The sequence below is a fragment of the Ischnura elegans genome, chromosome 1, assembly GCF_921293095.1.
Source record: "Ischnura elegans chromosome 1, ioIscEleg1.1, whole genome shotgun sequence".
NCBI classification, from domain to species: Eukaryota; Metazoa; Arthropoda; class Insecta; order Odonata; family Coenagrionidae; genus Ischnura; species Ischnura elegans.
In genome coordinates, this window is record NC_060246.1 from 71,510,124 (window position 1) to 71,526,172 (window position 16,049).

A 16,049-nucleotide genomic window follows, 5' to 3' on the forward strand; every position below is an offset into this window, starting at 1 on the left:
AAACAGAAATGACCCAGGCAACTACCGGCCAATTTCACTAACATCAATTATAGGCAAGCTACTTGAACATATCGTTGTTAGTAATATCATGACTTTCTTGGACAGACGTAACTTCCTCCATGACTGTCAGCACGGATTCCGAAAAAATAGATCCTGCGAAACACAGCTCGCGCTCTTTCTTCACGACGTTATAAAATCTGGTGAATCGAAAAGACAAGTTGACGCACTATTTCTAGATTTTAAGAAAGCTTTCGACACTGTACCCCACAACAAACTTTTATACAAATTACAGTCATGCGGATTAAACGAAGCAGTTGTAAACTGGATACGCGACTTTCTCAGAGATCGTAAACAAAGAGTAGTTCTTGACGGAATTAGCTCTGATGTTGTAAAAGTTACATCAGGTGTTCCACAAGGAAGCGTAATCGGCCCCCTGTTGTTCATTATATACATTAATGATCTCTGCTCCCGCATTAGCAGTAAAATACGTTTATTTGCTGACGACGCTGTCATCTATCGCGAAATTAGTGATCACTCTGACTCTGAAATTCTATCATCGGACTTAAACAACGTTCATTTGTGGAGTCAAGAGTGGGGACTCGAACTCAATCTGAGCAAATGCATGGCGGTACATTTCTTGCGGAATTCATCCAACACTAACAATGTTTATGCAGTGGATGGCATTAACATAAAGGCAACAGACGAAGTGAAGTACCTGGGAGTTACGATAACCTCGAACCTCACGTGGGGAACACATATAAAGAATATTTGCGGCATAGCCCTGAAGAAATTAGGATTCGTCAAGCGTATTGTGGGAAGATTTTCGGATGAGAAAGTAAAAGAAAGGTGCTATTTCGCTCTCGTCCGACCGCACCTTGAATATGCAGCGAGTGTATGGGATCCAGTGAAGAAAGACTTAATCCGCGAACTGAATAAGATACAAAGGAAGGCTGCGCGTTTCGTCAAAAACCGCTACGGGCGTACAGACAGTGTTACCCAGATGTTAAGCGAATTAGGCTGGGAGCCGTTGGAGACTCGGAGGCTGCGCGCTAGGCTTAGATTGCTTGAACAATTAAGAATGGATATCTTTAAGAGCGACACAGAGAACATAATCTTAGAGCCACACTATATTTCCAGGTCCGACAGAAGCGATAAATTAAGAGAGATTTTTTGCCGAACGGATAGATATGGGAATTCGTTTTTCCCCCGAACAATAAAGGACTTTAATAAACGCTTGTCCCAACCTCGTTAGAGCACTTCTCTTTTTTTTTTTTTTTTTTTTTTTTTTTTAATAGCTGTAAACGGCTGGTGTCCTAACACCCCCTGCCACACGCCTTTTAGGCGGCTTGCAGGGTATTATGTAGATGTAGATATCCCTCACTTATTTTTGATCGGGGAGGTTGAAACCACATATTCCTCCACGTCACGGTTTCCACTTATATTCCCCCGTATCGTTACCTTCACCGTGGCCCATGCCTTCGCACGCGTCCATCGCGTGGGTGTCTGCGTACCCCCACCTCCTCCACGTGCTACAAAGTGCGGCCACCACAATCGCTGTCATCATTAGCCGGGAGGCGGGGAGGACGGAGGCCTCGGAGGTGGAAGGTGGCTGCCTTTGGGGTTGCGCGGAGGATCGCCTCGGGTGCAAAGGGGGTACGTATCCCCCTCTCGGCCCCTCCGGAGAGGTCGAGGGCCAGTCCACTATAAAGCCCCGCGGGGGCAAAGGATTTCGCCGCCACCGCTTCAGATGTTCTTCCAGGTATCGATCCCGGGAATGCGACCGTCCGTCCGACAAATGCGATTTTCCGCTCAGAATAGGGGCGAATGAATGCATGCATAACTATAAACATCGTAGCTAATGATCGTAGCTTATCCACGTTATTATTACCCAGCAAATCCAAGTTATGGTTATGCGATCATGGCTTATGATCGTGGCTATCGTGGCTTATCCAAGGAAGATACATTTTTATTTCTTATAAATATAAATTTTCCATTCGTAAGGAATGGAGGAATATAAAGGAATAGCTCTGTCTCGGTGGTGGCGTGGCGAGGATAAGTGGCTTATCCACGTTATTATTCTTAAGCTTATCCAAGTTATGGTTATGCGATCATGGATTATGATCGTGGCTATCGTGGCTTGTCCAAGGAAGATGCATTTTATTTCTTAGAATTTCTTAGAACTTCGCAGGGAATGGAGGAATGTAAAGGAATAGATCTGTCTCGGTGGTGGCGTGGTGAGGTTAAGTCCTTCCACCGCTTGTCTAATGGTTGCGGGGTCGAACCCCGTCTTGATAGGTTTTCCGCCTCCTGGCGGCCTATCCGTAATACTTTACGAGCCGACAGCTGAATCTGGTGTGGAAAACTTTTTGTCTTACAACTAGGACTCGAGGAATACGGCACCTTCAGATTGACTTCATATGCTGTCGGATCCCAGTCTGGCGTAAACTCACGCCTCACGAGACGAACAATTCAATTAAAACTTGTACTGTAAAAGTTGAACTTAAAGGATGGCTTTAAAAGATTTTATTCTGAATGCAAGTCCGTCAACAGTGGGAAATTATCGACATGTTTTATCTATTAATAAAAAATAGATACTTTTATTCTTTCAAATTCCAATATTTCACTGTGGGCATTTCATTTGTTTAGACGTGCCACAAAATTGAGTCGCCCGGTGTTCTGCTAAATCATCTGACCATCCGTATAATCTTCATTTTGATAAAAAAAAGTTTAAGGGACAGTATCTTTACAAGTTGGTGAGTATTAAAAATATTTTTACACAGAAGTAAGGGATGCTTTGCTGGCTATTTATAATGGTTAAAGTGCCCAGTGATAAATTTAGGGATCCTGGATCGAGAACAGGTGAAGACGGAGGATATTATCGTTCTCTTATGCAATTGGGTGGTTTCCTATTATTTTTATTGCCTAAATCGAAAGATTATTACTCCTGGAGTACGTATTTCACGCTTTTAGATTTTTGAATGACGATATCTATTTTTCGCGATTAGATGAAAAGTGAAAAATTTCAAGCGCGCGAAAACGCGACGGTTAAGTATGAATGCAGGGAAAACTCCGTGTGACGTCGTTCTGCTTCCCGCTGCCGCAAGTGAGGCAAGGCTTTGAGCGCTGATACGACGCAGAATGCTAGCAGGTAGCAGAGTACCCTGCTAGCTGGTAGCGCTTGGCTTAAATAAGGATTATTAATACCTTATCAAACGAAGGAAACTTTCCGACTTTAGCTAGTTTTAATAGGTGATTATTAAGGCATGTTTCCCTGAGCTCTGTGCCTCATGCATGCATTGGCAATCTCAGAAAATGCAAAATCCTATCTACTCCTATCTCGTGAAATTAATGTTTCTTATGTGCAGTAACTTAGTATATTTGATCATTTCATTTCCGTCCATTTCTTTATTAATCAAATTATCATGGCTCCATGCCCATGTATTTCTCCGGTCATCGATAGATTTCCTACGGCTGCCTCTGTGGCTGTTGAATATAAGATGGAACAGGGTTGTATTGCCTAAATTAGGTTTTTAGTGGTCAAAGCATCCGTGTGTTGGTTTAGGGACGTCATTGGATCCTAAAGTATGAAGGGGTCCAAATGCCGCACTCCATCTGTCGATAAAGGCGATACAACCTGTTCTAATAGCGTATCGTCAAGGTTACAGCTCAATTAATCTATTGATAATTATTCTCTTTTTTTCTTGCACGTCTCTCTTTCTTACAAATATTCTCAGTCTGAAGCTCCCCACTTTACCTATTAGGCATAAAATGTTTGTAATACATTATCTCTACCTGAAGTAGAATGCTCAAAAATAATTATTTCATTCGTATATCTTGCGTTATATATTCATAAAATATCTAGCAATAATATTATCCTTAGAAAAGGTGACTTATCCTTTTTAAAAGGAAGTTTTTGACTATCACACCCTTTTCTCTGTATAATACTTCGCTGAGGTAATATAACTTGTATAGTCGTATTCTCTTTTTCCTGGAACATCATATATCATATTATGCGATATAAATTATTCCCCTCAACTTAATAGTGTATTATAATGTCAATTACTCGCTAGAGTTCCGAATTCCCACAACACTGAAAATTCATAACGTTAAAAGGCGAGGAAAACACTATTATTTTATAAAATAATTTTATTCTTCAACTCCTATTTTTTTTCAGTTTTTTTTATTCCCAGTATTTTTAGTTGGCTGAGGATCCCATTTAATACCTGTCCCCGTGCCTTTGCATGGGAAACATTTGGGAATATTCATTTTGAAATTTTGGGAGAGCTTTATCTCTTTGCTTCGCGACAAGCAAATGGAACAGGATCCCCAAGAGGGAATGACGCGAAGATCGTTGAGAACTTCGCTTTTTTTAGTTTCCATTTTTTTCCTCGGGCTCTCGTGATGTTAGCGCTACCTCGTACGGTTATTTTTATTTCTCCCCTCGATGCTGCTTTTTATTTTTCTTCCTTTACCTACATCTACCATCCCGACGTAACCCCAGCGCATCCTCGTTTTCTTAATTTTCTTCTCGTTTCGCCCATATTTTTTTTCTGCAGGTCCCAACATCTCGTTCTGACCTTGTTCTCTTCCCTCTCTCTTTCCCAGGCCGCGAAGTCCTTGAGGAGAGCGGGAATGAGGTCAGGATCTCTGCAGGAAAATGGGTCAGGCGTGAGATACACCGTCCTTCCTGGCCCTTTTTTAACCCAAAAATCGCGTGACCTGACCCATTTTCTCCGCGTTTGACCCGGAAACGATCTTCGAATCGGGCTTTGCTGAGTGGGAAGTCTCTACGTGGCCTTGTCATCATCGCTTATTAAAGTCAAAGCTTCATTATGAGCGGTAACTTACCGCGCCATTTGTCTCCCAAATAGCCTTTAGATATCCTCACTTCTTTTCCCCTGCTCTCCTGCATTTGGGATCTCTGCATTGGCGTGTGACCGATTTTTAGGTAGTTTGACCGATTTTAGGTAATTTTAGGTAGTTTTAGGTAGTTTGGCCTGTACGTTCTTTAGTCATTGAACTGAATTCATTCGGAAGAGATCCTAGCTTTGTTTATTTTACGTTACAAAAGGAAGATATGTGCGCTTATTCCGCCACTGTGAGTCAGAATCTGTACTGATTTTGATACTTTCTTCTCTTTGCGTTACTGCACGGATTTAATGTTACGAAAATTACTTTAATTTACTTCTGGTTTTGCGTGGAAGTGATAATTTACCACGCGTATTCCATCGTAACAAGAAAACGAGTTAAATAATTTTTATGTACCAACGTATAATAAAGTATTTTTATGCACAATAAATCGCCGACATCTTACTTAGGCTTAGAGAAACCTGGTTAATTCAGCATGTATATTACCAGATTTTACTTCCAGACAGGCATTGGCAGTCGTATTTTTGTACGACTTTTTTCTTTCTTCTTTTTATCAGTGAATTCTTGCCATTTATTAATGCATTTTCGAAACAACGGAGTTGGTATAACTCGCTCCGCTAGTATACAAGAATTGCCACGAGAAAAAAAATTGAAATATTATACACTCGCTCCGCTAATGTTCATCACGCAACGGTCCATACTTCTCAGTAACCTGGTTATACTGCTGCTATAATGGCTCTCATTATGGTCTTTGTATAGAATGATATGCGATTTGAAATCCTCGTAGTTTAAGTATGTACCCCAGCTCTGCTAAAGTTTTCACTGACAACATGATCCATCGCAGAATCCATAACAGGTGATCCAACGCCTAGAACGTAAAATCATGAATTCAAAGTCTAATTATGTTTCAGTTACGTAGATTTGTACCCGTGATATCTCATCTTTCTTTCTTTCTTCATTCTCTGTTGATGTATTTTTCCTCATCTAATTCTATATTACCCATTCGTTCACACATAATTTGTATCAAAAATCAATTCGAATGGCATGCCATGACTAGTGAGAATCTCCTCATGTTCGTTTCGACTCTTAACGATGGACGATTTCAATCTTACTCATTTTGGCAGCCATGTATTGTTTTAAAAATATCAGCTGTCTATATTTTATTCATTTGATCCTTTCCATTCCAAAATTACAAATTGTTTTTCCTCACAGAGTTTGGGAGAGCTTGATCGACAGACGCCATAGAGAAAATACACTTATGATCACCCGTATGCGAGCTCTCAGTTAAACATGGGCGACGCGTTCCTAAGTGATGAGTGTTTGATGTTTATCCTCAAGATCTGCAATGCAGGCCGTGTTTACTTAGTTTATGGCCTGCTGTCTGTCTCGCGATCTGCGGGAAGTGAATGCTCCTTCTGAATCACGTTTATTAGGCATGGTTCTTGCGAAATTCGTCTTTATGTCCATTGAAATTTCCTTAGGATCGTCTGGTTTGGATGAAATTGCATGCCATGATTTTAGGAGCAGCCCTTATTCGCGCGGAGAAGATTACCGTTCTGGGGTAGGACGTATTCCTCAAAATTGGATGCCTCAGCAGGGGGAGAACGTTGAAGTTGAATATTCGGCGAAGGAATGAACGCAAAGCTTCGAAAAGAAGTCGCCTATCTTGAAAATGCCGCTTGTTGGGCTGATTAAAATAAGAAAACTATCCTTTCCCTGAAGAGTGGAAAGAGGATGTCTTGTTAGTTCACTTTTCACACCTTTGTGTCAACGCGAATGATTTTTTCTCCGTGGATTTTTCGCACAATTTGTGCATCGCGGGTGACTCCCGTAAAATGTATCACCGTGGCTAGTACCGGTAAACTTAAAAACTAAAAATATGAGAATTCAGAGGAAATGTATTTTCGTGATTCAGGTTTTATTTTAGCCTTGCAGCAAAACGGCTGAGTTTGAACTGAAAAATAATTTGTGTGTTATTTTAAGTGATCTTCATCGCCGTGTTTCAAAGAGAAGTTATATTAAATATAAGATTGGCACATGTTTCTACTTCTAGTTAGAGAATTTACCCTCATTCTTTGACGGGCATTTATTGTTTTTGCTTTGAAACCAAATCATAGACTCCAATGAATGTTTCCCGGGAATTATCGAAAGGGCAGACGCTAAGGAATATAATATCTCTATGGGTGCATCACCTACTTTTCTTTAAGATACAAGAATTAAAATTAAGGAATGGATTTTTATGGGTTTTTTTTCCAAATGAAACAGCTTAATTTTAATACTAAATTATTACGAAACACTATTATAACCCACTTCGTGGCTCTTCTAAGAAAGGACCTAACACATTTACTGCGGTTGTATTCCTGATTAAAAACAAGAGTTATAGTTCGGTGCTTACTCTGGAATGAAAAGAAGACGTTTTAATGTGTATTTTTTACACCTTTTCATGACCTCCATGAAACGTTTTCTCGGGAAAGCCTAAATGGCCATGGATATCTATACTACTTTGAAAATAGGAGGTTGTAAAGAAGGAAATAAATATTTCGTGAGTCATGTACTTTCAGTCGTGAAGATACTCAGGTACAATAAAGAATATTTTCTGTTCAAGTCAACCAATATGCCTTGTTTCCAACAAAAGACCTGTCGTATAAAGTCCGCTCGTGTTCCATAACGGAAGTAGGACATTTTATGTGGTGTACTTTAGCATCTTTGTATGAACTCCAAGAAAATGTTGTTTAGGAAGAGCTTGGAGACAGAGGCAGGCTTGTAGTCGAATAAGAGGAGAACGTTAGGGTGGTGTGTTTATTTTGGAGAGCAATAATTATAGATGGTGCAAACTACAGAAATCTTTTAAAATCATTTATTATCGGCAAAGAGATTATTCATGAGTTGCGTATTTTCAGTCTTTTATCAGAAAATATAGGAGAAAGTGAAAAAGAACTGTGAGTTATATATTTATTATCTACTCGTGCGCTATCTGCCATGCTTATCCGTTTCACTTTTACCGAGGGTATATGCTAATTTAAGGATATTATCTTACCACTCTCTGAGTTTTATCAAGGATTTATTTCGACCTAACATAAATGGTACATGATGCAATTGCCTGCGTCAAGTCTTTCTTGAAGTCTTTTTTATGCAAGATAATGTACAAGTTTTTTGTCCGGCTATAACGCTCAATTTTTAAAATCATCTTTTTCTTTCGTTTGAAATAAGTATTTTCTGTAAAATACTTTGTGAGGTCGCGGTTTTGATAATAAAAAATTTATAATTTTTTCACTCCATATCAGACAACGCAAGATTGAATAGATTTTTCCGCTAATTCAATGAAATGGCAAGAAAATAAACCACCAAATTCACTTCAAAACCGGAATCTCCGGGGCTGATTATTTTTTCATGATAAAAAGGTTACTTCAGTTCCTTCCTTTTTTACCGAACTCTCTTGCACGCATTCCGATCCCGTGGTACTAAAATGTCGAAGCACTCCAGCAGTGCACTTAACATCCCCTTTTCACGTGACGTAATGATGTTTACGAGCGATCCATGATGGGAAACGAGTGAATGGTTCGGTTCGCCCAGTTTTACTGGCTTCATAGACTCTTTCCATGAAATCCGTGTGTTTCTCAATGAAATGATGCAAATTTTATCTAAAAAATGAATATGCGTGGCTCTTTCCCGTGCTGGATATTGAAAACTACCAATCCAAGCCCTCCTCCTCGTCGTGCCCTCCATTATTTATGGAATGGACAACTAATACACGTAAATTTAACATAGTGCATGGACCATTTTGCTACGCATGCTGCATATTGCATTAGTAAAAGCTTTTACTTGAAAATAGAAACCGATTGCGTAAGTGGAGGTGGAAAGTAAATATTAGAGTTTCGCATTTTATGGGCAAAAATGCCACGGAGGTAGTGATGGCTCGTGTGTTGCTATTGGTGCTGCAACTCAAATATGTTCGGTTGATGCAGTGGTGACTATTTACGACGGTCTTTAACTATACGTGCTCCTCGAAATGAAATCGAATGGTCAGTCACTGATAATAAATGGACGGATTGAAGAAGAGTTTGAAGAAATGTGGGAACAGTCTGAACGTGTTTTTGAAGTTACGTTTCAGTAAAAATTGGTGTCATGTGGCTAAGAATATAACTTAGGAGTTTACAGTTCCCAACATTTACAACATACACTGAGAATACATTTGAGAATGTTGATTTTTAATTGCGAAAAGAAGATATGATATTGTGAAAATACGGACAAATCAGAGGCAATCGTAAGGGTGTATAGAACGTGTCCTATATACGAAAGCGTTGCGATCAAAATTTATCAGAATATTATAAAGGTACTCATATTAATATTGGAAACAATACTACCTTCCATGATATTTCTCTCTCCCATTGATCAAGGCACCTCTGCTATCAAATTCAATTTTAATATGGCTGATACGCTTCCAAGAACCCTATTCCTGAACCAGTTGTGATTGGAAGAATACCTCGTCATACATAAAGACGAGCCTTTTAATATTTTGGCTGATTTACGACATTCTTGATAGACTCAACGGGAGTAATTTTAAAACATTAAATGGTCTCGAATGTTTATTGGCAACTCCCGGTATTAATGTACGTAGAAGTTTGTCAGTGTCAAGTTTTAAAGGACCCATACTTGCAATCAAAATGATTAACTGTCTGTTTGCCTTTACGTATAATCTCAAAATATCGACCTTTTCTTTAAAAACCTCTTACGTGATATTTTAACGTCACAACCTGAAAATCTGTTCTTAAAGATTCATATAATTTAATTCAGCTGTATGGATTTTTTGACATAATTAAACTTAGGATTCTGATTTCATTCATGTAACGATACTAGTAAATTGAAACTTTCATTCAATAAGATAAAGGTTTCCCTGTATACAGTTTTCCTAGGAGCACTTTAAATACTTTAGTGTAATTGTAACAGTAAATTTGAATTTTTTGTCGTAAGCACCAATTTCTTTAATAATGTCGAGAGTAATTACTTTTAAAATAAATTAAAGGTAGATTCAAGTTTGTGCACTTGTAAATTATAACTCATAACTTTTAATGAAAAGGCGTTACTTTAAAAGTTTAATTTTTGTCGTTTTTAATTGTAATTTAACAAAGCATAAATTTGGAAAAGTCTCGACTTTACTGAAAAACATTTTGAAAGGCCTACATAATGTCATCCCATGCCACATTTAGTGTTGTACTTCATGTTAAAATTATTTTCACGCTTTCATTGCTTGTAAAAAATCAGTATTCATTTCGATTATGTTGAATACGTTTGAATCTCAGTGCCACGTTCGTGTATACTGTACTACATGCAGTACCTGATGTTGCATAATCGTTTCGAGGAAATCTTTCCCTTTCAGTTAGGACGAAACACCGTCGTCTTGTAAGAAACATGCTTGGCCTATCGATCCCGACCTAAATTTGCGCCTATTTTTAGTGAACCCAGAGATACTCGCACTCCTGCAAGTTGAAAGCGTCGCTTTTCACTCGAGAGTCTACAGTTTGCTACTTTACGTGGTTTAATAAATTCCTTCAACAGTACGTTTCACGCAACTTTCTTTGAGCTTTTGCTCGTTATTATGGAAGAAATACAAGCGGAATATGTGTTTTGTATTAAGATTTTTAGTTACTGTATATGTTTTTGAGCTATAATAATTAGGGTATATCTATTGAGGGTGATGAGTTTACCACTTATTTCACTACCATTCCTACTGATTTTTGCGCATGAACTGCTCCGGCAAGAAAGAGGTATTTCCTCTTAAACGACTTATTAATATATGAATTAACTGCTGCTTTTGACTGCTGAGAGAGGGCTGATTCCGACTTAAACTCGGATATGATCGACGACGAAAAAATGTATCTCTGATCCTATAAATCTTGAATACCTTCCACTTTTGTATTTATAGCCAAAGTGTAAGCGAATTTTAATGTTTTATGGATTAAGTAATGAAGCATTTCATACCTTAGACTTTGAAATCTTTTTCCTCTAATTCTCTCTCAATAGATACCAAATTTAAAGAGAACTATTTAGTAGCACTCGATCAAAACCCGATATTCTAATTGAATTGGCAAACCATTTCAATCATGAATATGAATACAAAATTTAAGCCTTAAAAATCATAGGAATGCTAGCCTTGGACAGCGATTATCAGTATAAGTTTTCGTGGCATCATTTTATTCGGAAAAGTCATTTTCGCATCTACTTGAACCAGCGTTCTTATTTTTACCGGGGATTTCAAAGGAAATTTATCCTCTCAGTTAACAAACACAGTGAAAACTCTAAAGGTTAAAGAGGTCCAAAAAACAGAATGATACGGCTCCTTGGAGCTCTGCCGAAAATCAAGGTGCTCTTCGAGAAATTGTGGCGCGCCGGATTGAAAACGTCTTCGGGTCGACCAACGACACTGATGTTTCCTTGTAGACAAATATGGAAAATCTCCGGTATAATAAAGGGATTAGTTTTAAATTAAAATAAGACGGCTGCACAGAGCCCTGTGAATATCCCAGATACCCACATGAGACACCCCACAGTGGCCAGGAAAAGGTTGGTTAGGGAAGGAAACACTTCAGTTGAAGACAGAAGTTTCGATTTTGCTCCCAACTTGCGCCTTAAAATCCTCCAGCAAACTTTAAGTTTTTTAATGAGGCAAAGGTGGCTTTGAGCGTGGCTTGTTTCTAGGAATTTCCTCCTCATCGATTTAAATATTACCTCACAGTTTCGTTTGAATCTTCTCAACGGAAAGTTTCATGTCTTTTTACCGGAAGACACCTAAATTTCAGCGAGAAGCAGTTGAAAGACTTAGACAAAACTTCAGTAATCAGTTACCTCTCTTTGGTGGCTCCTTGAAATATGTAATAATTGCTTTCTCCATGATAAAAAAAACACGGCAAAACCCGCAATAATAAGCGAGATTGAAATGAAAATCAAAATACGGTGGTTATTTTTAGACATCCGATGATCCCCGATGAGATACCTTCGTGAGACCGCCCGCAATGATCTGTAATGGGGCTGTTTAGCACGGGAAAGGATTTCTTTACATGGAGACTATAGTTTGCCTCATGTTTAACCAGCGCCTACATTGTTTCCGACCAGTGACTCTGTCAGCTACGTGCAAAAAAAAACTCGAGGAAATCCCAAAAAAGGAAAATTCAGCAAAAAATAATATAGTAATGATAACAACCGTGCTGGCAGCGTTACGAACCATTGATACCTCACTAATCAACGCGTATTCAGACAATGGTTAAGGGCTAATGCGGTACGGACCTCAATAACGCCCAAGGTTGTGTGAACGGGGTGTGTGACTTGTGTATGAGCATGGCGACATAATTGTAACAATGAGATTTTACGCAAAGTAAACTCAATTTCATTGACCAATTACAATGATTTTCAAGTTCATCGGCAGTAATTAATCATTTATGAATATGCCCTTGATGTTTATTTAAACGGGAAAATTCTTTGATTGTTTCATTATACAATTTACAAATCTACACTCCCCGAAAACAGTACAACTTGTGCCTTACAAATGAGGGAATATTTTGACAATCAATCAAGAGGGAACTGTCACTAACACCTAAGCCCTGGATAGGGGCAACCTACCCAGGCGGAATTCAAACCCGCGACCTTCGTTTTGCCATGCGAGGACCGTACGCAGCCGCCACTGAGACAAGGTGCTATACTGATTCGGTCCCAAGTACAAAACAACCCTTTCAAGCATCAATAAACTCGATTTTGATGTAAACACCCAGAAACTTCGACGATGAGCTGATTTGATTGAATTGCTTCCACACAATTTAGATTGAAAATATAAGTAATTAGTAAATTAAAATAGTACCAATGCGTAATAAAAACGAGACACCTATTTTCAGCTCTGAGTCGACCCAAGATGCCCAGTGAGAAATCAATACCTTCTTTAGGTCAACCTGCGAGACTAGAATTAAGTAGCATACAAACACGGTGAAAATCCATGAAAAAAAGCAGGATCAAAATGAAACGGCTATTTTGAGCTCTAGTGGATACCCTAGTGAGCCGCCCACGTTGGCTGGGAATAGGGCATGGTAGTCGGGGAAGGGATTTCTCTCGTTCTTCCCTCCCTTCATCGGCCCTTAAGGGTCGCCTCCATCCAGGCAAAAGGCTCTCCCTGGGAGTTCCTCCTCCTCCAGCACAGCCCAAGCAAGACCTCTCGCTCCCGGAGGCAAAAGAAAACACCAGCGACGGATCCGCCGCCTCGGAAGGAAAGGAGCCTCCGGGAGTGAGGGGGCTCGAATGAGCGTGGGGTGTGTGGCAGAGTTTGAGGATGAAAAGAGAAAAAGGAGATAAATGAAGAGGAAGAAGAGGTTGCGATGAATGAAAGAATGATAGGAAGGAAAGGACATGAAAGGGAGTTTTTTTTTTGTCTTTTCTCTTGTCCCCGCGAATCACGGGCACGACGCTCCTAATGAGGGCTTTTAAAAATTCAGACGGGGCAGGTGTGCGTTAGAAAATGAAAACGCCGGCCTTGTCTTATCTTTTTTTCTTCTCCTTCTCATATTCCTTATCTCCCCGTCTTCCTCTTTGGCAGTCACTATCTCTTCCTCCTCTCCGCTTTCTTTTCGGCTTATTCAAATATAATCTCTCCTCCGGAATTACGCGAAACTTGAAACGGGAAGATAGCTATCAACGCACCGTGTTTTTTTATTCTGCTCTTGGGGAGGCTTTGTAAAAACCATGGTGATTTAGCGTCGTTCCAGGAATGCGCTATTTCAAGTAATAATTTGTTTGTATTAAATAAAGGTGAATCCTACTTGCTATGCACATTCTATTAATAATTTATACAATTTTTATCGGTCATAAATAAAAATAATTATTTTGTATGCATTGAATGGTGAAAAATACTTAATATATTTATTCGAAAATATTATTTGCCACAGGGAACCCCTTTATTGTTAATGTTAGTTTGGACTATTTTAGGTAATTTTTGTGGAAAAGTAGAAAAAACGCAGTGAATATTTTTAAAACTATTTGAACGTTTATTAAAGATGGCTTTGAAAATATTTCACAAAATTTCCCCTGATACCATTTGTTTTGTTAAAAACGTTTATTAAAAATCCGGAGTTGACCTCCTTTCACTGTGAATAGACCAAATGAATCGATTTCAACTTACGCGACTAGTAGATGCTGTTGCGAGTTTTTTGGATTTCACCCATATTTTTAGATTCCAATTAATTATTCCCTATGGAATTCTACACTCTCTCTTGAATGTATTCCAACGTCATATTTTGCTCTTTCCGACGTAGTTTCTTTCCGGCCGCAAGCATTCGGAGGGTTCGGAAATGGACAAACACTCAAATGGTAAAGAATATGGTAAAAATGACACGTTAGGCACGATATATGAGGGGTGGGAATTCAAGTTTGAAACTAATTTCACATCAAGAGAATTTACCCTGATTTTAATGAAATAATGAAAGTTTAATAAGAATCCAACTGTAGGGTAGTCCAGTAGCAAAATACACCAGGTGTCGGATAAGTTGTAAAATATAATTTAGCTTGAAAAATAAACGCAATATTCTTTTTATTGAGATTTTAAAATAAACGGTGTAGCTTATTGGCTGAAAATTACGAGGAGAATCATTTTAGCACCATTTTAATTCCATATGGAGGCTGTAATATGAAAATACAATGGCGTAGCCAAGATTTTGAAATGGGGGGAATTACCAGAGATTTCTGGACCCTTCCGGGGTGTATGGAAACCACCCCAGGGCAAAGGGGGCCCGGGGGTCCTTCTCCAAAAATTTTGGGATTTTTGGTGTTGAAAACGTGATTTTCAGGACTCAAAAACAGTAAATTTGAACGAATATTTTTAAAATAAAGAATATAAATTGGGTGAAATAACAGCTTTAAAGGCTAATTGGGGGGGGGGGGGGCGAATAACCCTTCCGCGGCTACTCCACTGTGAAAATGATCATTATAATTACCTTTTCATAGTTCCTAATGAAAAAAAAATAATTATATAACACATTATTTACGTGATTAAAAAACATGAGTAATTTTATTTGTTTACATACAAATATTGTGTCTTTAAAAAAAAGTGCATATTGAATTATACCGTGTTGAAATTATAGAAAAATATATCCAAAAATATCTAATTGTTCTTGAAGTTTTTAATGAATGCATCGCCAGTGCCAAATATTACATATCATGTTAATCAACCTCCGCAGAATTTTAGGTAAGATAATCCTGTCAATTATTTAATGCGTCTTTTCAGCCTTTTTCTTCAAATAGGCCCTTTATAACATTTGTATTCCAAGGTTTTGACGCCTTAAGTCCACACTGTTGCGCAGGAAACGGATGTTGTGCTTATTAAGCCACTGTCGGAGGATTGAGACCTTGTTCGGTAAAACCAACTTGAAATTTTCCTTGATAGATGATGGTTAGATGGTGAAACTGGCATCAAACCTTATATAGCCTTATAGAAAGATCCAGGATCGGATCCCGGCCGAGCCAAATGATTAATGGCGAATTTCATCATAAATGCGTTAAAGATTGCTGCTTGGTTTCATCTTAGAGACGTCAGACATTTTACAAGATTTCGGACTCCGGAACGGTTTTCTCAAAGTTGCTAACTGACTCTTATAATATTTATTCGCAAGTTATTCCTCATAATGACAGTATTATGATAAGTCAGTGCATTGGATTGGATTTCAACAGCCTGAGTACTTCTTTTTTCTAAGTCGGAAGCGTGAAGGATGTTGTTAAAAATATAACGCCGACCGATGCAGTCATTCTGACCCTAATTTAGATTTCATATGGCTACCCCTCCCTTATTTCTTACCTTAAATTGGAAAGTTCGACGATTTGTAGGATTCCATCGTATTCCGCTTGTTTGAAGTCCCGCATACTTCTCTGCACTGCGGTAATTATTAAGCTTGCTTATGACCCAGATACTTTAAAATGCATTTCGGGTAATACATTAGACCTGAGTTTTTCTTGCAAACCAAACCTCCGTCGAATTCGTTTATGGAACAGTACTTGCCTCTTTTCAAATAGGAGTTCCCTTTTACCAACAACCGGATATTGTGGAGCTGCGGATGTGACTTCCTGCCGGTATGGTTAATTCATCCAAAAAGTCCACTAACTACGAAGGAAGTTAAATTTCGACGAACGAAATTCACGTCATTGCTAGAATT